This window comes from Anser brachyrhynchus (assembly GCF_964034855.1).
Source record: "Anser brachyrhynchus genome assembly, contig: SCAFFOLD_49, whole genome shotgun sequence".
Taxonomy (NCBI): Eukaryota; Metazoa; Chordata; class Aves; order Anseriformes; family Anatidae; genus Anser; species Anser brachyrhynchus.
The window spans coordinates 550,609-576,789 of NW_027664038.1; the positions used below are offsets into that span (position 1 = coordinate 550,609).

General features: G+C 54.5%; 1 long non-coding RNA gene across 1 annotated transcript in view; it reads left to right on the forward strand.

Annotated features, from left to right (window-relative positions):
• Positions 1-1,880: 1,880 nt before the first annotated feature.
• The window catches only part of LOC308186471, a 71,189-nt gene continuing 46,888 nt past the window's right edge, over positions 1,881-26,181 (forward strand). The window contains exon 1 of the long non-coding RNA XR_013944072.1: positions 1,881-5,215. This is a non-coding gene — a long non-coding RNA (uncharacterized lncRNA). The remainder of the gene's footprint in view (positions 5,216-26,181) is intronic.

Sequence of the window (26,181 nt, forward strand, 5' to 3'; positions counted from 1 at the left end):
TTCTATTCTTAGAATCACAGTCTAATGTTTGGTTTAAACTATACTTGCATGAGGGGATTCCGGAGATCAGTTCGGGTTTGAGGATTAGGAGGAATATTGGGATAATGTGGAGCGTTATGAGCAGGTGTTCTCGCGTGGTTGAGTTTTGCATAGATGTGATGTGGGAGGGGAATGAGCCTCGTTGGGTCATTAGTAGTATGAATAAGGTGTAGGAGGCGGTTAGTAGGGTTGCGATTCCTGTTAGGATGATCGTGAAGGCAGATCAGTTGAATAAGGTGATTATAATGGTTAGCTCTGCTATGAGGTTTGTTGTTGGGGGTAAGGCTATGTTTGTTAGATTGGCCAGCAATCATCAGGTAGCTATGAGTGGTAGGAGAGGTTGTAGGCCTCGTGTGAGTAGTAGAATTCGGCTGTGCGTACGTTCATAGTTTGTGTTGGCTAGGCAGAATAGTATGGAGGAAGTTAGTCCATGGGAAATTATTAGGATCATTGCCCCTGAGAATGATCAGTGGGTTTGGATTATTCCTGCGGCGATAACTAGGCCTATGTGGCTAACGGATGAATAAGCGATTAGTGATTTTAGGTCTGTCTGTCGTAGGCAGATTGAGCTAGTCATTAGGGCGCCTCATAGGGCCAGGGTTAGGAAGGGGTAGTGCAGGAGGTTGGACAGTGGGCCCATAAATAGAGTGACTCGTATAATTCCGTATCCTCCTAGCTTTAGTAGTAGGGCGGCGAGGAGTATTGAGCCTGCGATGGGTGCTTCTACGTGGGCTTTTGGCAGTCAGAGGTGTAGGCCGTATAGTGGGGCTTTTACTATGAATGCTATGAGCAGTGCTAGACCTGATAGTATTCCTGTCCATGAGGTGGATAGGGTTGGGTGGGTTAGTTGTAGGGTTGGCAGGTGCAGGGTGCCAATTTTCACGTATAGGTGTATGATTGTGATTAGCAGGGGTAGAGAGCTTACTGGCGTGTAGAATAGCAGGTAGATGCCAGCGCTTAGGCGTTCTGGTTGGTTCCCCCATCGGGTGATTAAGATTAGGGTGGGAATGAGGGTTGCTTCAAATGAGATGTAAAATAGTGCTAGTTCTGTGGTGGAAAAGGCTAGTAGGATGAATGGCTGGACTGCGACTAAGGTTGAGATAAAGATTCGTTTGCGTTGTAGGGGTTCTTGTTGCAGGTGGTTTTGGCTTGCTATGATTATGAGTGGGAGTAGTCAGCAGGATAGTACTAGGAGGGGGGATGAGATTTGGTCAATTCCTGTTCAGTTGGATAAAAATTTGTAGGGGTAGTAGGTTGGGATTAATCACTGTAGGCTTAGGGCAGCGATTAGGAGGCTGTATAAGGTGGTGTTAGTCCATAGAAATTTTGGTGGAGACAGCAGGGCTGTTGGAAGAAGTATGATTGTGGGTAGGATGATTTTTAGCATTGCAGGAGGTTTAGGTTGTGTAGATGGTCGGAGCCATGTGTGCGGGTGGAGGCTACTAGGATGGCCAGGCCTGTGCCCGCCTCACACGCTGAGAAGGTTAGCATGAGAATTGGTACCATGGTGAATGAGGAGACTTGGTTTTCGATGGATCATATTGATAGGCCTACGAATATCGATAATATTATGCTTTCAAGGCATAGTAGGGCGGATACTAGGTGGGTTCGGTGGAAGGCTAGTCCTAGTCCGCTGAAAATGAAGGCTGAGTAGAAGCTTAAATGTAGGGGCGACATAAGAAAGTTACAGGGTTGGCTGTAATCTGCTGGGTCGAAACCAGCTATCTTTTTGGTTAGACTAACTTTCTGTTATTCTGCTCATTCTAGGCCCCCTTGAATTCACTCGTAGGCCAGTCCGAGTGTTAGGAGAAGGAGGATCGCTACAGTTCAGGTGAGGGTCATTAGGGGGGATTGGAGTTGGACGGCTCATGGCAGGGGGAGTAGGAGGGCGATTTCTAGGTCGAATAGGACGAACAGGATGGCTACTGAGGAAGAATCGGACTGAGAATGGTAATCGAGCAGATCCAAGTGGGTCGAATCCACATTCGTACGGTGAGAGTTTCTCTGAGTCGGGGTTTATTTGGGCGAGTCAGAAGTTTAATGCGGTTAGGGCGGCGCTTAGGATTGATGATAGGGCGAATATGAACATGAGTGCGTTCATTGCTCTCCTCTGGGTTTATACCAGATTCTAGAGATTGGAAGTCAATTGTAATTAATATACTAGAAGAGCAAGATCCTCATCAGTAGATGGTTATGTAGAGGAATAGTCAGATGACGTCTACGAAGTGTCAGTATCAGGCTGCTGCCTCGAATCCGAAGTGGTGGTCTGATGTAAAGTGGAACTTGATCAGTCGGAAGAGGCAGACGGTCAGGAAGGAGGATCCGATGATTACGTGGAGTCCGTGGAATCCAGTGGCAACGAAGAAGGTAGATCCGTAGACGCTATCGGCGATTGAGAATGGGGCTTCGTGGTATTCTATTGCTTGTAGGGCTGTGAAGTAGAATCCCAGGAGGATCGTTAGGGTTAGGGCGTGGATGGCGTGTTTTCGGTTTCCTTCTGTGATGCTGTGATGGGCTCACGTTACGGTAACGCCTGAGGCTAGTAGGATGGCTGTGTTTAGTAGGGGGACTTCTATCGGGTTGAGTGGTTTAATTCCTGTTGGGGGTCATTGGCCTCCTAGTTCTGGGGTTGGGGCCAGGCTCGAGTGGAAGAACGCTCAGAAGAACCCTAAGAAGAAGAATGCTTCGGATGTGATGAAAAGGATTATGCCGTATCGTAGGCCTTTTTGGACTGTGGGAGTGTGATGGCCTTGGAAGGTGCTTTCTCGTACAATGTCTCGTCATCATTGGAGTATTACTAGGAGTATTGAGATGAGGCCTAGGGTTAGTAGTACGGATGAGTTGTAGTGGAATCACATGATTAATCCTGAGGTTGTGAGTAGGGCGGCGGCTGCCCCGAAGATTGGTCAAGGGCTTGGGTCAACTATGTGGTATGAGTGTGCTTGGTGTGCCATTAGATGTTTTCTTGTAAGTATAGGCTTAGAAGGAGCACGAAGACGTAGGCCTGGATTATGGCTACTGCTACTTCTAGGATGGTTAGGAGTAGTAGGATGATTATTGTTAGGATGGATACTGCAGGAAGGGTGGGTATTAATGCAATGGAGGCTGTAGAGATGAGTTGGATGAGTAAGTGTCCTGCTGTAAGGTTGGCTGTAAGGCGGACTCCGAGGGCTAGGGGGCGGATTAGTAGGCTGGTTGTTTCGATCAGGATTAGTGCGGGGATTAGGGGTGTAGGGGTACCTTCGGGTAATAGGTGGGCTAAAGAGGCTGATGGTTGGTTTCGTAGGCCTGTTAGTAGTGTGGCGAGCCATAGTGGGAAGGCTAGGGCTATGTTCATAGATAGTTGGGTGGTTGGGGTGAATGTATATGGAAGGAGGCCTAGAAGGTTGATTGTAAGAAGTATGATTATTAGGGATGTAAATATTATGGCTCATTTGTGGCCATTTTTGTTGAGTGGGACTATTAGTTGTTTTGTGATTAGGTGAAGGAGTCATGTTTGGATAGTAGAAAGGCGGTTGTTGATTCATCGGTTGTTTGGGGACGGGAATAGTAGGGCTGGGAAGAGTAGGGATAGTAGGATTAAGGGGATGCCGAATAGATTGGGGCTGGAAAATTGGTCAAAGAAGCTTAGGTTCATGGTCAGGATCATGGTGTGGGTTTGGTAGTGAGGGAGGTCTTATTTGATGGGGGGTTGGTTGTGGTGAAGGCTAGTAGTTTTGGTTGGATGAGGAGTGCTAGGGTTAATCAGGTTATAATTATGATTGAAAATCATGGTGCGGGGTTAAGCTGTGGCATATCATTAAGGAGGGGGAAGTCCCTCTTTGGCTAGCTTAAAAGGCTAGTGCTGTTGCATAGCTTCTTAATGATTAGGATGATGATAGAAGGGACGATCAGGCCTCGAAATGTGGGAGTGGGGTTGATTCTACTACAATGGGTATGTAGCTGTGATTAGCCCCGCAAATTTCTGAGCATTGTCCGTAAAAAATCCCAGGCCGGGTGGTAATGAATGAAGTTTGGTTTAGTCGGCCTGGGATTGCGTCTGTTTTAACTCCGAGCGTTGGGACTGCTCAGGAGTGGAGTACGTCTCCTGCAGTAATGATCACGCGGATGGGGGATTCTATTGGGATAACTACGCGGTGGTCAACTTCTAGCAGTCGGAAGTGGCCGTTGGGTAAGTCTGGGGTGGGCACTATGTAGGAGTCGAATGATAGGTCTTTGAAGTCTGTGTATTCGTAGCTTCAGTATCATTGGTGGCCGATGGCTTTTAGGGTGAGGTCTGGTTCATCGATTTTGTCCATTATGTAGAGGATTTGTAGGGATGGGAGGGCGAGGAGTACCAGGACGATAGCAGGTAGGATTGTCCAGATCAGCTCTACTTCTTGGGCGTCTACAGCATTGGACGAGAGTTTTTCTGTTAGTATGTGGGCTAAAAGGTAGAGAACTAGGCTGCAGATAGCTAGGGCAACGATTAGGGCGTGGTCGTGGAATTCAACGAGTTCTTCTATGATGGGTGATGAGGCGTCTTGGAATCCTAGTTGGGAGTGGTTGGCCACATGAGATGTACAGGATTTTTACCTGTGATTTAGTCTTGACAAGGCTATGTAATTGGTTTACTAACGTCTCATAAGAAAGAAGCATGAGCGGTTAATGCAGTTGGCTTGAAACCAGCATGTGAGGGTTCGATTCCTTCCTTTCTTGTACTTGGACGAAGGCCGGTTCCTCGAAAGTATGGTATGGGGGAGGGCAGCCGTGGATTCATTCAACGTTTGTGGTAGTTAGTTCTGGTTGTAGGACTTTTCGTTTGGCCGGAAAGGCTTCTCAGATGATGAATATTAGTATGATTACGGCTACTATTGAGATTAGGGAGCCGATGGAGGAAATGGTGTTTCATAGTGTGTAGGCGTCGGGATAGTCCGAGTATCGTCGGGGTCTTCCTGCTAGGCCTAGGAAGTGCTGGGGGAAGAACGTTAGGTTTACTCCTGTAAATATTACCCCGAAGTGGGCTTTTGCTCATGTTTGGTGTAGGGTAAACCCAGTGAGTAGTGGGAATCAGTGAGTAAATCCTGCTAGAATGGCAAAGACGGCGCCTATGGATAGGACGTAGTGGAAGTGGGCAACTACGTAGTACGTGTCGTGCAGGGCGATGTCTAGGGAAGAGTTTGCAAGAACGATTCCTGTTAATCCTCCGATGGTAAATAGGAAGATAAATCCTAGAGCTCATAGTATTGGGGGGGTCTCATTTGATTGTTCCTCCGTGCAGGGTGGCTAGTCAGCTAAATACTTTGATTCCGGTAGGGATGGCAATGATTATAGTGGCTGATGTAAAGTAGGCTCGGGTATCAACGTCTATTCCTACTGTAAACATGTGGTGAGCTCAGACGATGAATCCTAGGAAGCCGATGGATAGTATGGCTCAGACTATTCCCATGTAGCCAAAGGGCTCCTTTTTGCCTGAGTAGTACGTGACTACGTGTGAGATGATTCCAAACCCCGGTAGGATCAGAATATAGACTTCTGGGTGTCCGAAGAATCAGAATAGGTGTTGGTACAGGATTGGGTCTCCTCCTCCAGCGGGGTCGAAGAATGTGGTGTTTAGGTTTCGATCAGTTAGTAATATTGTAATACCGGCGGCGAGTACGGGGAGTGATAGAAGGAGTAGGATGGCGGTAATTAGTACGGATCAGACAAATAGTGGGGTTTGGTATTGTGAGAGTGCGGGGGGTTTTATGTTGATGGCTGTGGTGATAAAGTTGATGGCCCCAAGGATGGAGGAGATACCGGCTAAGTGGAGTGAGAAGATAGCCAGGTCTACTGAAGCTCCGGCGTGGGCAAGGTTACCTGCTAGGGGAGGGTAGACAGTTCAGCCTGTGCCGGCGCCAGCTTCTACAGTGGATGAGGCTAGTAGGAGGAGGAATGATGGGGGGAGGAGTCAAAAGCTTATGTTGTTTATTCGCGGGAATGCTATGTCGGGGGCACCGATTATGAGGGGGACTACTCAGTTGCCGAATCCTCCGATCATGATGGGTATGACTATAAAGAAGCTTATTACAAAGGCGTGAGCGGTAACGATTACATTGTAAATTTGGTCGTCGCCTAGGAGAGTTCCTGGTTGTCCTAGTTCTGCGCGGATTAATAGGCTGAGTGCGGTGCCGACTATTCCTGCTCATGCCCCGAAGATGAGGTACAGGGTGCCAATATCCTTATGGTTAGTGGAAAATAGTCATCGGTTGATGAAGGTGACGGGTAAGATGGCTGAGTGTTGAAGCGTTAGGCTGTAGTCCTTTTTACAGAGGTTTAATTCCTCTTCTTATCGGCTCTGTAGTGAAATTCATGTTGAGTTGCAAGCTCATCGATGCGCACTAGGGTGCGTCAGGGTCTTTGTAGGCAGAAGCCAATTGGTTTAGGCATTTAGCTGTTAACTAGAGTTTTGTGGGATCGAAGCCCATCTGTCTAGGGAGGCTTTAGCTTAATTAAAGCGTCTGACTTGCATTCAGAAGATACAGGTTAATATTCTGTAAGTCTTAATGTGCAGAAACTAAGAGGGTTTAACTCTTATTTAAGGCTTTGAAGGCCTTCGGTTTGGGGTGTTATCCTAAGTTTCTAGACAATGGCATGTATTATTGGGGACAGGGGAAGTAAGAGGATTGATAGTGAGGCAAGGACCGCAGTAGGTGTGCTTGGGGCTTTGCTAGTGTATCATTGTTTTATGTGGTTAGAGGAGTTGGGGGGAAGGGTAATTGTTGAGTGGTATGCGAGGCGTAGGTAGAAGAAGAGGCTGAGCAGTGATAGCATGGCAATTGCCATGGCTGCTGGTGTTATTTCCTGTTTAGTTAGTTCTTGGATGATAAGTCACTTTGGTATAAAGCCTGTTAATGGGGGGAGGCCTGCTAGGGATAAAAGTACTAGTATTAGGGTGGCGTTTAGCACTGGGGTTTTTGTTCATGAGGTTGTGATCATGGATAGGTTAAGGGCTTTGATTTTGTTAAGGGCTAGGAATACGGCTGATGTTATGATTGTGTATAGGTAGAAGGTAAGTAAGGCCAATTTGGGGCTGTAAACTAGGATGATGGCGATTCAGCCTAAGTGGGAGATGGACGAGAAGGCTAGGATTTTGCGTGTTTGTGTTTGGTTCAGTCCTATTCAGCCTCCTAGTGCTGTTGAGGCTAGGGCCATGGCGGTGAGTAGAGCTGGGTCGAGGGATTTGGATGTTAGTAGGAGCAGGGTTAGTGGGGGGAATTTTATGAGGGTCGAGAGTAGCAGGGCTGTTATTAGTGGCGATCCTTGTAGTACTTCTGGGAATCAGAAGTGAAATGGCACTAGGCCCAGTTTAATAGCGATTGCTGCTGTCAGTAGTAGACAGGAGGTTGGGTGGTTTATTTGTGTGATGTCTCATTGGCCGGTGACTCAGGCATTGGTTATGCTAGAGAATAGGACCAGGGCGGAAGCAGCTGCTTGGGTTAGGAAGTATTTCGTTGCGGCTTCTACTGCTCGTGGGTGGTGGGATTTGGCAATTAGGGGAATGATGGCTAGTGCATTGATCTCCAGTCCTGTCCAGGCCAGAACTCAGTGGTTGCTGGAAATTGTGATTGTGGTGCCCAAGATGAGGCTGAAGGTTATGATTGGGGTCGCGTAAGGGTTCATTAGTAGAGGAGGGGGTTAAACCATCATTTTCGGGGTATGGGCCCGATAGCTTGATTAGCTGACTCTACTAGAAAATAATATAAGGGAAGTATGGAGAATTTTGATTTCTCTTGTGTGGGTTCAATTCCTACTTTTCTAAGGTCAACAGGAAATGAGAGGGCTGTTATACCTCTATGTTCACTTTATCATAGTGACCCTTTGTAGTTCAGGCACATTTCCTTATGTAAGGAGGTAGGCCTGCATAGCAGATAGGTATGCTGATGTGTCAGAGGCACAGAGCTAGTGTGAGGGGTAGGAAGTTTTTTCATAGTAGGTGCATTAGTTGGTCATATCGGAATCGTGGGTATGAAGCTCGGACCCATAAGAAACCAGAAGATAGTAGGAGGACTTTTGTGGCTAGGATGACGGGGAATAGTTCTGTGGGTGGCCCTAGGGCGCTTGGGTTTAGGAATATGATGGCTGTAAGTGTATTTATTAGCATAATGTTCGCATATTCAGCTAGGAAGAATAAGGCGAAGGGTCCTGCGGCGTATTCAACGTTAAACCCTGAGACTAGCTCAGATTCACCCTCTGTGAGGTCAAAAGGAGCTCGGTTTGTCTCTGCTAGGGTGGATACGTATCATATTATTGCTAGGGGTCATGAGGAGAAAATGAAGTATAGAGGCTCCTGTGCGACGGCAAAGGAGCTGAGTGTGTAGCTTCCGCTTAGTATGATTATTGATAGCAGGATTATGGCCAGTGTCACTTCGTATGAAATGGTCTGTGCTACTGCCCGTAGGGCTCCGATTAGTGCGTATTTTGAGTTCGAGGCTCAGCCTGATCATAGGACTGAGTAGACGGCTAGGCTTGACATGGCTATTAGGAAGAGAACTCCGAGGTTTAGATCTGCTAGGGGAAATGGGAGTGGTAGTGGTGCTCAAGTGGTGAGGGCTAGGACAAGGGCTAGTATTGGTATCAGAATGAATAGAAGTGGGGAAGAGGTAGAGGGTCGGATGGGCTCTTTGGTAAATAGTTTCAGTCCGTCCGCAAATGGTTGAAGTAGGCCAAAAGGCCCGACAACGTTAGGGCCTTTGCGGGATTGTATGTAGCTTAGGATTTTCCGTTCTACTAGGGTTAGGAAGGCTACGGCAATCAGGATTGGGATGATGTATAGGAGGGATATAACGAGGCAGCTTAGTGTTGTTATTTGAATCATGGGTGAAGCTAGGGAGAGGATTTGAACCTCTGGGGAAAGGGCTTAAGCCTTCTGCACTTGCCGGGCTCTGCCACTCTAGCTGGTCCTTTTCTAGGATTGAAAGTGGTGGGGGAAGGCCCTCTTCACGGTTTAGTTGGTTTCACTGCTTAGAGGGGGGGGGCGTGCTTGTGGTATTGGCCCCACTTTCCCGGTCCTTTCGTACTGGGGAGAGTGTGTCATAGATAGAAACCGACCTGGATTGCTCCGGTCTGAACTCAGATCACGTAGGACTGTTAATCGTTGAACAAACGAACCCTTAATAGCGGCTGCACCATTAGGATGTCCTGATCCAACATCGAGGTCGTAAACCCCCCTGTCGATATGGGCTCTTGAGGGGGATTGCGCTGTTATCCCTGGGGTAGCTTGGTCCATTAATCAATTATATTGGGTCTGGTCACTGTTAGCACTTTGAGGGGTAGCTCTAGGTAAAGAGGTATGGTCTTGTTTTTGGAGGATTTGTTCTCCTCCAAGGTCGCCCCAACCGAAAAATATCGACCAGGCTCTGCGATGGTAGTGGCCCCAGTGGGGTTGATTGAGGATTCGCGGTGGTCGTTGATTTTTAAGTTCCACAGGGTCTTCTCGTCTTATGTTCACATCCCCGCTTTTGCACGGGGAGATCAATTTCACTGATTATCTGTGAGAGACAGTTAAGACCTCGTTTAGCCATTCATACAAGTCTCGATTTATGGGACAATTGATTGCGCTACCTTTGCACGGTTAGGATACCGCGGCCGTTAAACCTAAGTCACCGGGCAGGCATCACCTTCAATACTTGTTTAATTTGCTGAAGGCTATGTTTTTGGTAAACAGTCGGGCCTTATTAATTTGCCGAGTTCCTTTCACAGATTTTAATCGCTCTTATAGGCGCTCCTGAGTCGGGTTAACAGGGTTAGTTAATACGTGGTCTTGTAGGGGTTTTTGTATCTGTCTAGGTCTGTTAATAATGTTTCTATGTAAGCTTGCGCCGTTAGAGGGGTGTGGCCCTGAGTTACTTATTTTAGCATTAATTCTCCTATATTCATAGGTTGACCTGTTTGTGATAAGGGAATCATCTTATTTTGGTATTTTTAGGTGGTGGAGCTTTGACGCACTCTTTTTTGATGGCTGCTTTAGGGCCCACGGTAGGATCAGTAGTAAGAATTATCCGCTAGTCGAGGTTGTGTCCTTTTTTAATGGAGCTGTCCCTCCATTAAATAGCTCTTAATCATCTCATTAGGGTTCAGGATGTCCGGTAGGGAGGATTAAGGGGGAACTTAGATTCGTTTCACAGGTAACCAGCTATCACCCAGCTCGGTTGGCTTTTCACCTCTACTGACAAGTCATCCCACTCTTTTGCAACAGAGACGGGTTCGCTCTCTTTAACTGCTTGAAAGTAGCTCGCTTGGGTTTCGGGGGGGCAAACTTTAGTTCACTTTGCTTGGTTGTTCTCGCTAAACCATGATGCAAAAGGTACAAGGGTTGATCTTTGCTGTCTGTCGCTTTGATTGTTTCACTGCTATTTCATCTTTCCCTTACGGTACTGGGGTCTCTATCGCGTCTAAGTGTCTTTTCTATCGCCTATACTAAGACTGTAAAATGCTTTAGTTTAATTAGTTTAGTAAATTCTTTAGTTTTGGTGTACTATTTGTGTGGTTGAGCTAGAGGGGGGGCTTCAAGACGATCCGGTCTAGTAGATATCTTTCAGGTGTAAGCTGAACTGGAGGGGAGGTGTAAGCTGGACTGACTGCACTGCATCCCCAGTGGTGCCAGTGCACTCTCTGGACTCACTGCACTGCATCCCCACTGGTGCCAGTGTACTCTCTGGACTCACTGCACTGCATCCCCAGTGGTGCCAGTGCACTCACTGGACTCACTGGACACATCCCCAGTGGTGCCAGTGCACTCTCTGGACTCACAGCAGTGCATCCCCAGTGGTGCCAGTGCACTCTCTGGACTCACTGCACTGCATCCCCACTGGTGCGTGTACTCTCTAGACTCACTGCAGTGCATCCCCAGTGGTGCCAGTGCACTCTCTGGACTCACTGCACTGCATCCCCAGTGGTGTCAGTGCACTCTCTGGACTCACTGAAGTGCATCCCCTGTTGTGCCAGTGCACTCTCTGGACTCAATGCACTGCATCACCAGTGGTGCCAGTGCAATCTCTGGACTCACTCAAGTGCATCCCCAGTGGTGCCAGTGCACTCTCTGGACTCACTGCAGTGCATCCCCAGTGGTGCCAGTGCACTCTCTGGACTCACTGTACTGCATCACCAGTGGTGCCAGTGCACTCTCTGGACTCACTGCAGTGCATCACAGGTGGTGCCAGTGCACTCTCTGGATTCACTGCACTGCATCCCAACTGCTGCCAGTGCACTCTCTGGACTCACTGCACTGCATCCCCAGTGGTGCCAGTGCACTCTCTGCACTCACTTCTCTGCATTCCCAGTGGTGCCAGTGAAGTCTCTGGACTCACTGCACTGCATCCACAGTGGTGCCAGTGCACTCTCTGGACTCACTGCACTGCATCCCCAGTGGTGCCAGTGCACTCTCTGGACTCACTGCAGTGCATCCCCAGTGGTGCCAGTGCACTCTCTGGACTCACTGCAGTGCATCCCCAGTGGTGCCAGTGCACTCTCTGGACTCACTGCAATGCATCCCCAGTGGTGCCAGTGCACTCTCTGGACTCACTGCACTGCATCCCCAGTGGTGCCAGTGCACTCACTGGATTCACTGCACTGTATCCCCAGTGGTGCCAGTGCACTCTCTGGACTCACTGCACTGCATCCCCAGTGGTGCTAGTGCACTCTCTCGAGTCACTGCACTACATCCCCAGTGGTGCCAGTGCACTCACTGGACTCACTGTACTGCATCATCTGTGGTGCCAGTGCACTCTCTGGACTCACTGCAATGCATCCCCAGTGGTGCCAGTGCACTCTCTGGACTCACTGCAATGCATCCCCAGTGGTGCCAGTGCACTCTCTGGACTCACTGCAATGCATCCCCAGTGGTGCCAGTGCACTCTCTGGACTCACTGCACTGTATCCCCAGTGGTGCCAGTGCACTCACTGGATTCACTGCAGTGCATCACCAGTGGTGCCAGTGCACTCTCTGGACTCACTGAACTGCATCCCCAGTGGTGCCAGTGCACTCTGTGGACTCACTGCACTGCATCCCCAGTGGTGACAGTGCACTCTCTGGACTCACTGCAGTGCATCCCCACTGGTGACAGTGCACTCTCTGGACTCACTGCACTGCATCCCCAGTGGTGCCAGTGCACTCTCTGGACTCACTGCACTGCATCCCCAGTGGTGCCAGTGCACTCTCTGGAGTAACTGCAGTGTATCCCCACTGGTGCCAAAGCACTCTCTGGACTCCCGGCACCGCATCCCCAGTGGTGCCAGTGCACTCTCTGGACTCACTGCACTGCATCCCCAGTGGTGCCAGTGCACTCTCTGGAGTCACTGAAGTGCATTCTCAGTGGTGCCAGTGCACTCTCTGGACTCACTGCACTGCATCCCCAGTGGTGCCAGTGCACTCTCTGGACTCACTGAACTGCATACCCAGTGGTGCCAGTGCACTCTCTGGACTCACTGCACTGCATCCCCAGTGCTGCCAGTGCACTCTCTGGACTCACTGCACTGCATCCCTAGTGGTGCCAGTGCACTCTCTGGACTCACTGCAGTGCATCCCCAGTGGTGCCAGTGCACTCTCTGGACTCACTGCACTGCATCCCCAGTGGTGCCAGTGCACTCACTGGACTCACTGCAGTGCATCCCCAGTGGTGCCAGTGCACTCTCTGGACTCACTGCACTGCATCCCCAGTGGTGCCAGTGCACTCTCTGGACTCACTGCACTGCATCCCCAGTGGTTCCAGCGCACTCTCTGGACTCACTGCACTGCATCCCCAGTGGTGCTAGTGCACTCTGTGGACTCACTGCAGTGCATCCCCAGTGGTGCCAGTGCACTCTCTGGACTCACTGTACTGCACCCCCAGTGGTGCCAGTGCACTCTCTGGACTGACTGCACTGCATCCCCAGTGGTGCCAGTGCACTCTCTGGACTCACTGCACTGCATCCCCACTGGTGCCAGCGTACTCTCTGGACTCACTGCACTGCATCCCCAGTGGTGCCAGTGCACTCACTGGACTCACTGGACACATCCCCAGTGGTGCCAGTGCACTCTCTGGACTCACTGCACTACATCCCCAGTGGTGCCAGTGCACTCTCTGGACTCACTGCACTGCATCCCCACTGGTGCCAGTGTACTCTCTGGACTCACTGCAGTGCATCCCCAGTGGTGCCAGTGCACTCTCTGGACTCACTGCACTGCATCCCCAGTGGTGTCAGTGCACTCTCTGGACTCACTGAAGTGCATCCCCAGTTGTGCCAGTGCACTCTCTGGACTCAATGCACTGCATCCCCAGTGGTGCCAGTGCACTCTCTGGACTCACTGCACTGCATCCCCAGTGGTGCCAGTGCAATCTCTGGACTCACTGCAGTGCATCCCCAGTGGTGCCAGTGCACTCTCTGGACTCACTGTACTGCATCACCAGTGGTGCCAGTGCACTCTGTGGACTCACTGCAGTGCATTCCCAGTGGTGCCAGTGCACTCTTTGGAGTCACTGCACTGCAGCCCCATTGGTGCCAGTGCACTCTCTGGACTCACTGCACTGCATCACAGGTGGTGCCAGTGCACTCTCTGGACTCACTGCACTGCATTCTCAGTGGTGGCAGTGCACTCTCTGGACTCACTGCAGTGCATCCCCAGTGGTGCCAGTGCACTCTCAGGACTCACTGCACTGCATCCCCAGTGGTGCCAGTGCACTCTCTGGACTCACTGCACTGCATCCCCAGTAGTGACAGTGCACTCTCTGGACTCACTGCAGTGCATCCCCAGTGGTGCCAGTGCACCCTCTGGACTCACTGCACTGAATCCCCAGTAGTGCCAGTGCACTCTCTGGACTCACTGCAGTGCATCCCCAGTGGTGCCAGTGCACTCTCTGGATTCATTGCACTGCATCCCCAGTGGTGCCTGTGAAGTCTCTGGACTCACTGCAGTGCATCCCCAGTGGTGCCAGTGCACTCTGTGGACTCACTGTACTGCATCCCAAGTGGTGACAGTGCACTCTCTGGACTCACTGCAGTGCATCCCCACTGGTGCCACTGCACTCTCTGGACTCACTGCAGTGCATCCCCAGTGGTGCCACTGCACTCTCTGGACTCACTGCAGTGCATCCCCAGTGGTGCCAGTGCACTCTCTGGACTCATTGAAGTGCATTCTCAGTGGTGCCAGTGCACTCTCTGGACTCACTGCAGTGCATCCCCAGTGGTGCCAGTACACTCACTGGACTCACTGCACTGCATCCCCAGTGGTGCCAGTGCACTCTCTGGACTCACTAAACTGCATCACCAGTGGTGCCACTGCACTCTCTGGACTCACTGCACTGCTTCCCCAGTGGTGCTAGTGCACTCACTGGACTCACTGCAGTGCATCCCCACTGGTGCCAGTGCACTCTCTGGGCTCTCTGCAGTGCATCCCCAGTGGTGCCAGTGCACTCTCTGGACTCACTGCACTGCATCCCCAGTGGTGCCAGTGCTCTCTCTGGAGTCACAGCACTGCATCCCCAGTGGTGCCAGTGCAATCTCTGGACTCACTGCACTGCATCCCCAGTGGTGCCAGTGCACTCTCTGGACTCACTGCACTGCATCCCCGGTGGTGCCAGTGCAGTCTCTGGAGTAACTGCACTGCATCCCCAGTGGTGCCAGTGCACTCTCTGGACTCACTGCACTGCATGCCCAGTGGTGCCAAAGCACTCTCTGGACTCACTGCACTGCATGCCCAGTGGTGCCAGTGCACTCTCTGGACTCACTGCACTGCATGCCCAGTGGTGCCAGTGCAATCTCTGGACTCACTGTACTGCATACCCACTGGTGCCAGTGCACTCTGTGGACTCACTGTACTGCATCCCCAGTGGTGACAGTGCACTCTCTGGACTCACTGCAGTGCATCCCCAGTGGTGCCAGTGCACTCTCTGGACTCACTGCAGTGCATCCCCAGTGGTGCCAGTGCACTCTCTGGACTCACTGCAGGGCATCCCCAGTGGTGCCACTGCACTGTCTGGACTCACTGCAGTGCATCCCCAGTGGTGCCAGTGCACTCTCTGGACTCACTGTACTGCACCCCCAGTGGTGCCAGTGCACTCACTGGACTGACTGCACTGCATCCCCAGTGGTGCCAGTGCACTCTCTGGACTCGCTGCACTGCATCCCCACTGGTGCCAGTGTACTCTCTGGACTCAATGCACTGCATCCCCAGTGGTGCCAGTGCACTCACTGGACTCACTGGACACATCCCCAGTGGTGCCAGTGCACTCTCTGGACTCACTGCAGTGCATCCCCAGTGGTGCCAGTGCACTCTCTGGACTCACTGCACTGCATCCCCAGTGGTGCCAGTGTACTCTCTGGACTCACTGCACTGCATCCACAGTGGTGCCAGTGCACTCTCTGGAGTCACTGCACTGCATCCCCAGTGGTGCCAGTGCACTCTCTGGACTCACAAAAGTGCATCCCCAGTTGTGCCAGTGCACTCTCTGGACTCAATGCACTGCATCCCCAGTGGTGCCAGTGCACTCTCTGGACTCACTGCACTGCATCCCCAGTGGTGCCAGTACACTCTCTGGACTCACTGCACTGCATCACAGGTAGTGCCAGTGCACTCTCTGGACTCACTGCACTACATCCCCAGTGGTGCCAGTGCACTCACTGGACTCACTGTACTGCATCATCTGTGGTGCCAGTGCACTCTCTGGACTCACTGCAATGCATCCCCACTGGTGCCAAAGCACTCTCTGGACTCACTGCACTGCATCCCCAGTGGTGCCAGTGCACTCTCTGGACTCACTGCACTGTATCCCCAGTGGTGCCAGTGCACTCTCTGGACTCACTGCACTGCATCCCCAGTGGTGCCAGTGCACTCTGTGGACTCACTGCACTGCATCCCCAGTGGTGACAGTGCACTCTCTGGACTCACTGCAGTGCATCCCCAGTGGTGACAGTGCACTCTCTGGACTCACTGCAGTGCATCCCCAGTGGTGCCAGTGCACTCTCTGGAGTAACTGCACTGCATCCCCAGTGGTGCCAGTGCAGTCTCTGGAGTAACTGCAGTGCATACCCACTGGTGCCAAAGCACTCTCTGGACTCCCGGCACCGCATCCCCAGTGGTGCCAGTGCACTCTCTGGACTCACTGCACTGCATCCCCAGTGGTGCCAGTGCACTCTCTGGACTCACTGCAGTGCATCCCCAGTGGTGCCACTGCACTCTCTGGACTCACTGCAGTGCATCCCCAGTGGTGCCAGTGCACTCTCTGGACTCATTGAAGTGCATTCTCAGTGGTGCCAGTGCACTCTCTGGAGTCACTGCACTGCATCCCCAGTGGTGCCAGTACACTCACTGGACTCACTGCACTGCATCCCCAGTGGTGCCAGTGCACTCTCTGGACTCACTAAACTGCATCACCAGTGGTGCCACTGCACTCTCTGGACTCACTGCACTGCTTCCCCAGTGGTGCTAGTGCACTCACTGGACTCACTGCAGTGCATCCCCACTGGTGCCAGTGCACTCTCTGGGCTCACTGCAGTGCATCCCCAGTGGTGCCAGTGCACTCTCTGGACTCACTGCACTGCATCCCCAGTGGTGCCAGTGCTCTCTCTGGAGTCACAGCACTGCATCCCCAGTGGTGCCAGTGCAATCTCTGGACTCACTGCACTGCATCCCCAGTGGTGCCAGTGCACTCTCTGGACTCACTGCACTGCATCCCCGGTGGTGCCAGTGCAGTCTCTGGAGTAACTGCACTGCATCCCCACTGGTGCCAAAGCACTCTCTGGACTCACTGCACTGCATCCCCAGTGGTGCCAGTGCACTCTCTGGACTCACTGCACTGCATGCCCAGTGGTGCCAGTGCACTCTCTGGACTCACTGTACTGCATACCCACTGGTGCCAGTGCACTCTGTGGACTCACTGTACTGCATCCCCAGTGGTGACAGTGCACTCTCTGGACTCACTGCAGTGCATCCCCATTGGTGCCAGTGCACTCTCTGGACTCACTGCAGTGCATCCCCAGTGGTGCCAGTGCACTCTCTGGACTCACTGCACTGCATCCCCAGTAGAGCTAGTGCACTCTGTGGACTCACTGCAGGGCATCCCCAGTGGTGCCAGTGCACTGTCTGGACTCACTGCAGTGCATCCCCAGTGGTGCCAGTGCACTCTCTGGACTCACTGTACTGCACCCCCAGTGGTGCCAGTGCACTCACTGGACTCACTGCACTGCATCCCCAGTGGTGCCACTGCACTCTCTGGACTCGCTGCACTGCATCCTCACTGGTGCCAGTGTACTCTCTGGACTCAATGCACTGCATCCCCAGTGGTGCCAGTGCACTCACTGGACTCACTGGACACATCCCCAGTGGTGCAAGTGCACTCTCTGGAGTCACTGCACTGCAGCCCCAGTGGTGCCAGTGCACTCTCTGGACTCACTGCACTGCATCCCCAGTGGTGCCAGTGTACTCTCTGGACTCACTGCAGTGCATCCCCAGTGGTGCCAGTGCACTCTCTGGAGTCACTGCACTGCATCCCCAGTGGTGCCAGTGCACTCTCTGGACTCACAAAAGTGCATCCCCAGTTGTGCCAGTGCACTCTCTGGACTCAATGCACTGCATCCCCAGTGGTGCCAGTGCACTCTCTGGACTCACTGCACTGCATCCCCAGTTGTGCCAGTGCACTCTCTGGACTCACTGCAGTGCATCACAGGTAGTTCCAGTGCACTCTCTGGACTCACTGCACTACATCCCCAGTGGTGCCAGTGCACTCACTGGACTCACTGTACTGCATCATCTGTGGTGCCAGTGCACTCTCTGGACTCACTGCAATGCATCCCCACTGGTGCCAAAGCACTCTCTGGACTCACTGCACTGCATCCCCAGTGGTGCCAGTGCACTCTCTGGACTCACTGCACTGTATCCCCAGTGGTGCCAGTGCACTCTCTGGACTCACTGCACTGCATCCCCAGTGGTGCCAGTGCACTCTGTGGACTCACTGCACTGCATCCCCAGTGGTGACAGTGCACTCTCTGGACTCACTGCAGTGCATCCCCAGTGGTGCCAGTGCACTCTCTGGAGTAACTGCACTGCATCCCCAGTGGTGCCAGTGCAGTCTCTGGAGTAACTGCAGTGCATCCCCACTGGTGCCAAAGCACTCTCTGGACTCCCGGCACCGCATCCCCAGTGGTGCCAGTGCACTCTCTGGACTCACTGCACTGCATCCCCAGTGGTGCCAGTGCACTCTCTGGACTCACTGCAGTGCATCCCCAGTGGTGCCACTGCACTCTCTGGACTCACTGCAGTGCATCCCCAGTGGTGCCAGTGCACTCTCTGGACTCATTGAAGTGCATTCTCAGTGGTGCCAGTGCACTCTCTGGAGTCACTGCACTGCATCCCCAGTGGTGCCAGTACACTCACTGGACTCACTGCACTGCATTCCCAGTCGTGCCAGTGCACTCTCTGGACTCACTAAACTGCATCACCAGTGGTGCCACTGCACTCTCTGGACTCACTGCACTGCTTCCCCAGTGGTGCTAGTGCACTCTCTGGGCTCACTGCAGTGCATCCCGAGTGGTGCCAGTGCACTCTCTGGACTCACAGCAGTGCATCCCCAGTGGTGCCAGTGCTCTCTCTGGAGTCACAGCACTGCATCCCCAGTGGTGCCAGTGCAATCTCTGGACTCACTGCACTGCATTCCCAGTGGTGCCAGTGCACTCTCTGGACTCACTGCACTGCATCCCCGGTGGTGCCAGTGCAGTCTCTGGAGTAACTGCACTGCATCCCCACTGGTGCCAAAGCACTCGCTGGACTCACTGCACTGCATCCCCAGTGGTGCCAGTACACTCTCTGGACTCACTGCACTGCATGCCCAGTGGTGCCAGTGCACTCTCTGGACTCACTGTACTGCATACCCACTGGTGCCAGTGCACTCTGTGGACTCACTGTACTGCATCCCCAGTGGTGCCAGTACACTCTCTGGACTCACTGCACTGCATCCCCGGTGGTGCCAGTGCACTCTCTGGACTCACTGTACTGCATCCCCAGTGGTGCCAGTACACTCTCTGGACTCACTGCACTGCATCCCCGGTGGTGCCAGTGCACTCTCTGGACTCACTGTACTGCATACCCACTGGTGCCAGTGCACTCTGTGGACTCACTGTACTGCATCCCCGGTGGTGCCAGTGCACTCTCTGGACTCACTGTACTGCATCCCCACTGGTGCCAAAGCACTCTCTGGACTCACTGCACTGCATCCCCAGTGGTGCCAGTACACTCTCTGGACTCACTGCACTGCATCCCCGGTGGTGCCAGTGCACTCTCTGGACTCACTGCACTGCATCCCCAGTGGTGACAGTGCACTCTCTGGACTCACTGCACTGCATCCCCAGTGGTGCCAGTGCACTCTCTGGACTCACTGCAGTGCATCCCCAGTGGTGCCAGTGCACTCTCTGGACTCACTGAAGTGCATTCTCAGTGGTACCAGTGCACTCTCTGGACTCACTGCAGTGCATCCCCAGTGTTGCCAGTACACTCACTGGACTCACTGCACTGCATCCCCAGTGGTGCCAGTGCACTCTCTGGACTCACTAAACTGCATCACCAGTGGTGCCACTGCACTCTCAGGACTCACTGCAGTGCATCCCCAGTGGTGCCAGTGCACTCACTGGACTCACTGCAGTGCATCCCCACTGGTGCCAGTGCACTCTCTGGGCTCACTGCAGTGCATCCCCAGTGGTGCCAGTGCACTCTCTGGACTCACTGCACTGCATCCCCAGTGGTGCCTGTGCGCTCTCTGGAGTCACAGCACTGCATTCTCAGTGGTGCCAGAGCACTCTCTGGACTCACTGCACTGCATCCGCTGTGGTGCAAGAGCACTCTCTGGACTCACTGCAGTGCATCCCCAGTGGTGCCAGTGCACTCTCTGGACTCACTGCACTGCATCCCCAGTGGTGCCAGTGCACTCTCTGGACTCACTGCACTGCATCCCCAGTGGTGCTAGTGCACTGTGTGGACTCACTGTACTGCATCCCCAGTGGTGCCAGTGCAATCTCTGGACTCACTGCAGTGCATCCCCAGTGGTGCCAGTGCACTCTCTGGACTCACTGCAGTGCATTCCCTCTGGTGCCAGTGCACTCTCTGGACTCACTGCACTGCATCCCCAGTAGTGACAGTGCACTCTCTGGACTCACTGCAGTGCATCCCCAGTGGTGCCAGTGCACTCTCTGGACTCACTGCAGTGCATCCCCAGTGTTGCCAGTACACTCACTGGACTCACTGCACTGCATCCCCAGTGGTGCCAGTGCACTCTCTGGACTCACTGCAGTGCATCCCCAGTGGTGCCAGTGCACTCTCTGGACTCACTGCAGTGCATCCCCAGTGGTGCCAGTGCACTCTTTGGACTCACTGCAGTGCATCCCCAGTGGAGCCAGTGCACTCTCTGGACTCACTGCAGTGCATCCGCAGTGGTGCCATTGCACTCTCTGGACTCACTGCACTGCATCTCCAGTAGTGCCAGTGCACTCTCTGGACTCACTGCACTGCATCCCCAGTGGTGCCAGTGCGCTCTCTTGAGTCACTGCACTGCATACCCTGTGGTGCAAGAGCACTCTCTGGACTCACAGCAGTGCATCACCAGTGGTGCCAGTGCACTCTCTGGACTCACTGCACTGCATCCCCAGTGGTGCCAGTGCACTCTCTGGACTCACTGCACTGCATCCCCAGTGGTGCTAGTGCACTGTGTGGACTCACTGTACTGCATCCCCAGTGGTGCCAGTGCAATCTCTGGACTCACTGCAGTGCATCCCCAGTGGTGCCAGTGCACTCTCAGGACTCACTGCACTGCATCCCCAGTGGTGCCAGTGCACTCTCTGGACTCACTGCACTGCATCCCCAGTAGTGACAGTGCACTCTCTGGACTCACTGCAGTGCATCCCCAGTGGTGCCAGTGCACTCTCTGGACTCACTGCACTGCATCCCCAGTAGTGCCAGTGCACTCTCTGGACTCACTGCACTGCATCCCCAGTGGTGCCAGTGCACTCACTGGATTCACTGCATTGCATCCCCAGTGGTGCCAGTGCACTCTCTGGACTCACTGCACTGCATCCCCAGTGGTGCCAGTGCACTCTGTGGACTCACTGTACTGCATCCCCAGTGGTGACAGTGCACTCTCTGGACTCACTGCAGTGCATCCCCAGTGGTGCCAGTGCACTCTCTGGACTCACTGCAGTGCATCCCCACTGGTGCCAGTGCACTCTCTGGACTCACTGCAGTGCATCCCCAGTGGTGCCAGTGCAGTCTCTGGAGTAACTGCAGTGCATCCCCAATGGTGCCAAAGCACTCTCTGGACTCACTGCAGTGCATCCCCAGTGGTGCCACTGCACTCTCTGGACTCACTGCAGTGCATCCCCAGTGGTGCCAGTGCACTCTCTGAACTCATTGAAGTGCATTCTCATTGGTGCCAGTGCACTCTCTGGACTCACTGCAGTGCATCCCCAGGGGTGCCAGTACACTCACTGGACTCACTGCACTGCATCCCCAGTGGTGCCAGTGCACTCTCTGGACTCACTAAACTGCATCCCCAGTGGTGCCAGTGCACTCTCTGGACTCACTGCACTGCATCCCCAGTGGTGCCAGTGCACTCTCTGGACTCACTGCACTGCATCCCCAGTGGTGCCAGTGCACTCTCTGGACTCACTGTACTGCTTCCCCAGTGGTGCCAGTGCACTCTCTGGACTCACTGCACTGCATCCCCAGTGGTGCCAGTGCACTCACTGGACTCACTGCAGTGCATCCCCAGTGGTGCCAGTGCACTCTCTGGAGTCACTGCACTGCATCCCCAGTGGTGCCAGTGCACTCTCTGGACTCACTGCACTGCATCCCCAGTGGTTCCAGCGCACTCTCTGGACTCACTGCACTGCATCCCCAGTAGTGCTAGTGCACTCTGTGGACTCACTGCAGTGCATCCCCAGTGGTGCCAGTGCACTCTCTGGACTCACTGAAGTGCATTCTCAGTGGTGCCAGAGCACTCTCTGGACTGACTTCAGTGCATCCCCAGTGGTGCTAGTACACTCTCTGGACTCACTGCAGTGCATCCCCAGTGGTGCCAGTGCACTCTCTGGACTCACTGCACTGCATCACCAGTGGTGCCAGTGCACTCTCTGGACTCACTGCAGTGCATCCGCAGTGGTGCCATTGCACTCTCTGGACTCACTGCACTGCATCCCCAGTGGTGCCAGTGCACTCTCTGGACTCACCGCACTGCATCCCCAGTGCTGCCAGTGCACTCTCTTGAGTCACTGCACTGCATCCCCTGTGGTGCAAGAGCACTCTCTGGACTCACAGCAGTGCATCCCCAGTGGTGCCAGTGCACTCTCTGGACTCACTGCACTGCATCCCCAGTGGTGCCAGTGCAATCTCTGGACTCACTGCAGTGCATCCCCAGTGGTGCCAGTGCACTCTCTGGACTCACTGAAGTGCATTCTCAGTGGTGCCAGTGCACTCTCTGGACTCACTGCACTGCATCCCCAGTAGTGACACTGCACTCTCTGGACTCACTGCAGTGCATCCCCAGTGGTGCCAGTGCACTCTCTGGACTCACTGCACTGCTTCCCCATTGGTGCCAGTGCACTCTTTCGAGTCACTGCAGTGCATCCCCAGTGGTGCCAGTGCACTCTCTGGAGTCACAGCACTGCATCCCCAGTGGTGCCAGTGCAATCTCAGGACTCACTGCACTGCATCCCCAGTGGTGCCTGTGCACTCTCTGGACTCACTGAAGTGCATTCTCAGTGGTGCCAGTGCACTCTCTGGACTCACTGCACTGCATCCCCAGTGGTGCCAGTGCGCTCTCTGGACTCACTGAACTGCATCCCCAGTGGTGCCAGTGCAATCTCTGGACTCACTGCAGTGCATCCCCAGTGGTGCCAGTGCACTCTCTGGACTCACTGAAGTGCATTCTCAGTGGTGCCAGTGCACTCTCTGGACTCACTGCACTGCATCCCCGGTGGAGCAAGTGTACTCTCTGGACTCACTGCAGTGCATCCCCAGTGGTGCCAGTGCACTCTCTGGACTCACTGCACTGCATCCCCAGTGGTGCCAGTGCACTCTCTGGACTCACTGCACAGCAATGCTGCCAGTGCACTCTCTGGCGTCACTGCAGGGCATCCCCAGTGGTGCCAGTGCACTCTCTGGAGTCACTGAAGTGCATCCCCAGTGGTGCCAGTGCACTCTCTGGACTCACTGCAGTGCATCCCCAGTGGTGCCAGTGCACTCTCTGGACTCACTGAAGTGCATCCCCAGTGGTGCCAGTGCACTCTCTGGACTCACTGAAGTGCATTCTCAGTGGTGCCAGTGCACTCTCTGGACTCACTGCAGTGCATCCCCAGTGGTGCCAGTGCACTCTCTGGACTCGCGTCACTGCATCCCCAGTGGTGCCAGTAAACTCACTGGACTCACTGCACTGCATCCCCAGTGGAGCCAGTGCACTCTCTGGACTCACTGCAGTGCATTCCCGATAGTGCCAGTGCACTCTCTGGGCTCACTGCAGTGCATCCCCAGTGGTGCTAGTGCACTCTGGACTCACTGCACTGCATCCCCAGTGGTGCCAGTGCACTCCCTGGACTCACTGCACCGCATCCCCAGTGGTGCCAGTGCACTCTCTGGAGTGACTGCAGTGCATCCCCAGTGGTGCCAGTGCACTCTCTGGACTCACTGCAGTGCATCACCTTTGGTGCCAGTACACTCTCTGGACACACTGAAGTGCATTCTCAGTGGTGCCAGTGCACTCTCTGGACTCACTGCGCTGCATCCCCAGGGGTGCCAGTACACTCACTGGACTCACTGCACTGCATCCCTCGTGGTGCCAGGGCACTCTCTGCAGAATCTGCAGTGCATCCCCAAAGGTGACAGTGCACTCTCTGGACTCACTGCACTGCATCCCCAGTGGTGCCAGTGCACTCTCTGGACTCACTGCACTACTCCAGCCGCGGCAGACTCTCCAACCGCGGCAGCCGCACCAGCCGCGGAAGCCGCGGCAGCCGCTCCAAACGCGGCAGGCGCTCCAACCGCGGCAACCGCTCCAGCCGTGGCAGCCGCTCCACTCGGTAGCGGCTGGAGCGGCTGCCGCGGCTGGAGCGGCTGGAGCGGCTACCGCGGCTGGAGCGGTTGACGCGGCTGGAGCGGAAACCGAGGCTGGAGCGCCACTCTCTGGACTCACTGCACTGCATCACCAGTGGTGCCAGTGCACTCACTGGACTCACTGCACTGCATCACCAGTGGTGCCAGTGCACTCTCTGGACTCACTGCACTGCATCCACAGTGGTGCCAGTGCACTCTCTGGACTCACTGCACTGCATCCCCATTGGTGCCAGTGCACTCTCTGGACTCACTGCAGTGCATCCCCAGTGGTGCCAGTGCGCTCTCTGGACTCACTGCACTGCATCCCCAGTGGTGCCAGTGCACTCTGTGGACTCACTGCAGTGCATCCCCAGTGGTGCCAGTGCGCTCTCTGGACTCACTGCAGTGCATCCCCCGTGGTGCAAGTGCACTCTCTGGACTCACTGGAGTGCATCCCCAGTGGTGCCAGTGCACTCTCTGGACTCACTGCACTGCATCCCCAGTGCTGCCAGTGCACTCTCTGGACTCACTGCACTGCATCCCCAGGGGTGCCAGTGCACTCCCTGGACTCACTGCACTGCTACAGCCGCGGCTGCCGCTCCAGCCGCGGTAGCCCTCCATCCGTGGCAGCCGCTCCACTCGTAAGCGGCTGGAGCGGCTGCCGCGGCTGGAGCAGCTGGAAAGGCTGCCACGGCTGGAGCGGCTGCCGCGGATGGAGAGGCTGGCGCGGCTGGAGGGGCTGGAGCGGCTGCCGCGGTTCAGCGGCTGGAGCGGCTGCCGCGGCTGGAGCGTCTGCCGCGGCTGGAGGGGCTACCGCGGGGTTGACTCGGCTGGAGCGGATGCCGAGGCTGGAGCGGCACTCTCTGGACTCACTGCAGTGCATCCCCAGTGGTGCCAGTGGACTCTCTGGACTCACTGCTCTGCATCCCCAGTGGTGCTAGTGAATTCTGGACTCACTGCACTGCATCCCCAGTGGTGCCATTGCACTCTCTGGACTCACTGCACCGCATTCCCACTGGTGTCAGTGCAGTCTGTGGACTCACTGCACTGCATCCCCAGTGGTGCCAAAGCACTCTCTGGTCTCCCGACACCGTATCCCCAGTGGTGCCAGTGCATTCTCTGGACTAACGGCACTGCATCCCCAGTGGTGCCAGTGCACTCTCTGGACTAACTGCAGTGCAATCCCAGTGTTGCCGGGGCACTCTCTGGACTCACAGCACTGCATGCCCAGTGGTGCCAGTGCACTCTCTGGACTCACTGCATTGCATTCCCAGTGGTGCCAGTGCACTCTCTGGACTCACTGCAGTGCATCCCCAGTGGTGCCAGTGCACTCTCTGGACTCACTGCACTGCATCCCCAATGGTGCCAGTGCACTCTCTTTACTCACTGCACTGCATCCCCAAGGTGCCAGTGCACTCTCTGGACTCACTGCACTGCTCCAGCCGCGGCAGCCTCTCCATCCGCACCAGCCGCGGCATCCGCTCCAGCCTCGGCATCCGCTCCAGCCGCGTTAACCGCTCCAGCCGCGGTAGCTCCTCCAGCCGCGCCAGCCGCTCCAGCCGCGGCAGCCGCTCCAGCCGCGGCAGCCGCTCCAGCCGCTCCAGCCGCGGCATCCGCTCCAGCCGCTCCAGCCGCGGCAGCCGCTACCACGGCGGCAGCCGCTCCAGCCGCGGCAGCCGCTCCAGCCGCTCCAGCCGAGTCAGCCGCTCCAGCCGCTACCGAGTGGAGCGGCTGCCACGGATGGAGGGATACCGCGGCTGGAGCGGCTGCCGCGGCTGGAGCAGTGCAGTGAGTCCAGGGAGTGCAAAGGCACCAGTGGGGATGGAGTGCAGTGAGTCCAAAGACTTCACTGCCACCACTGGGAATGCAGTGCAGTGAGTCCAGAGAGTGTACTGGCACCACTGGGGATGCAGCGCAGTGAGTCCAGAGAGTGCACTGGCACCACTGAGAATGCACTTCAGTGTGTCCAGAGAGTGCACTGGCACCACTGGTGATGCACTGCAGTGAGTCCAGAGAGTGCACTGGCACCACTGTGGATGCAGTGCAGTGAGTCCAGAGAGAGCACTGGCAGCACTGGGGAT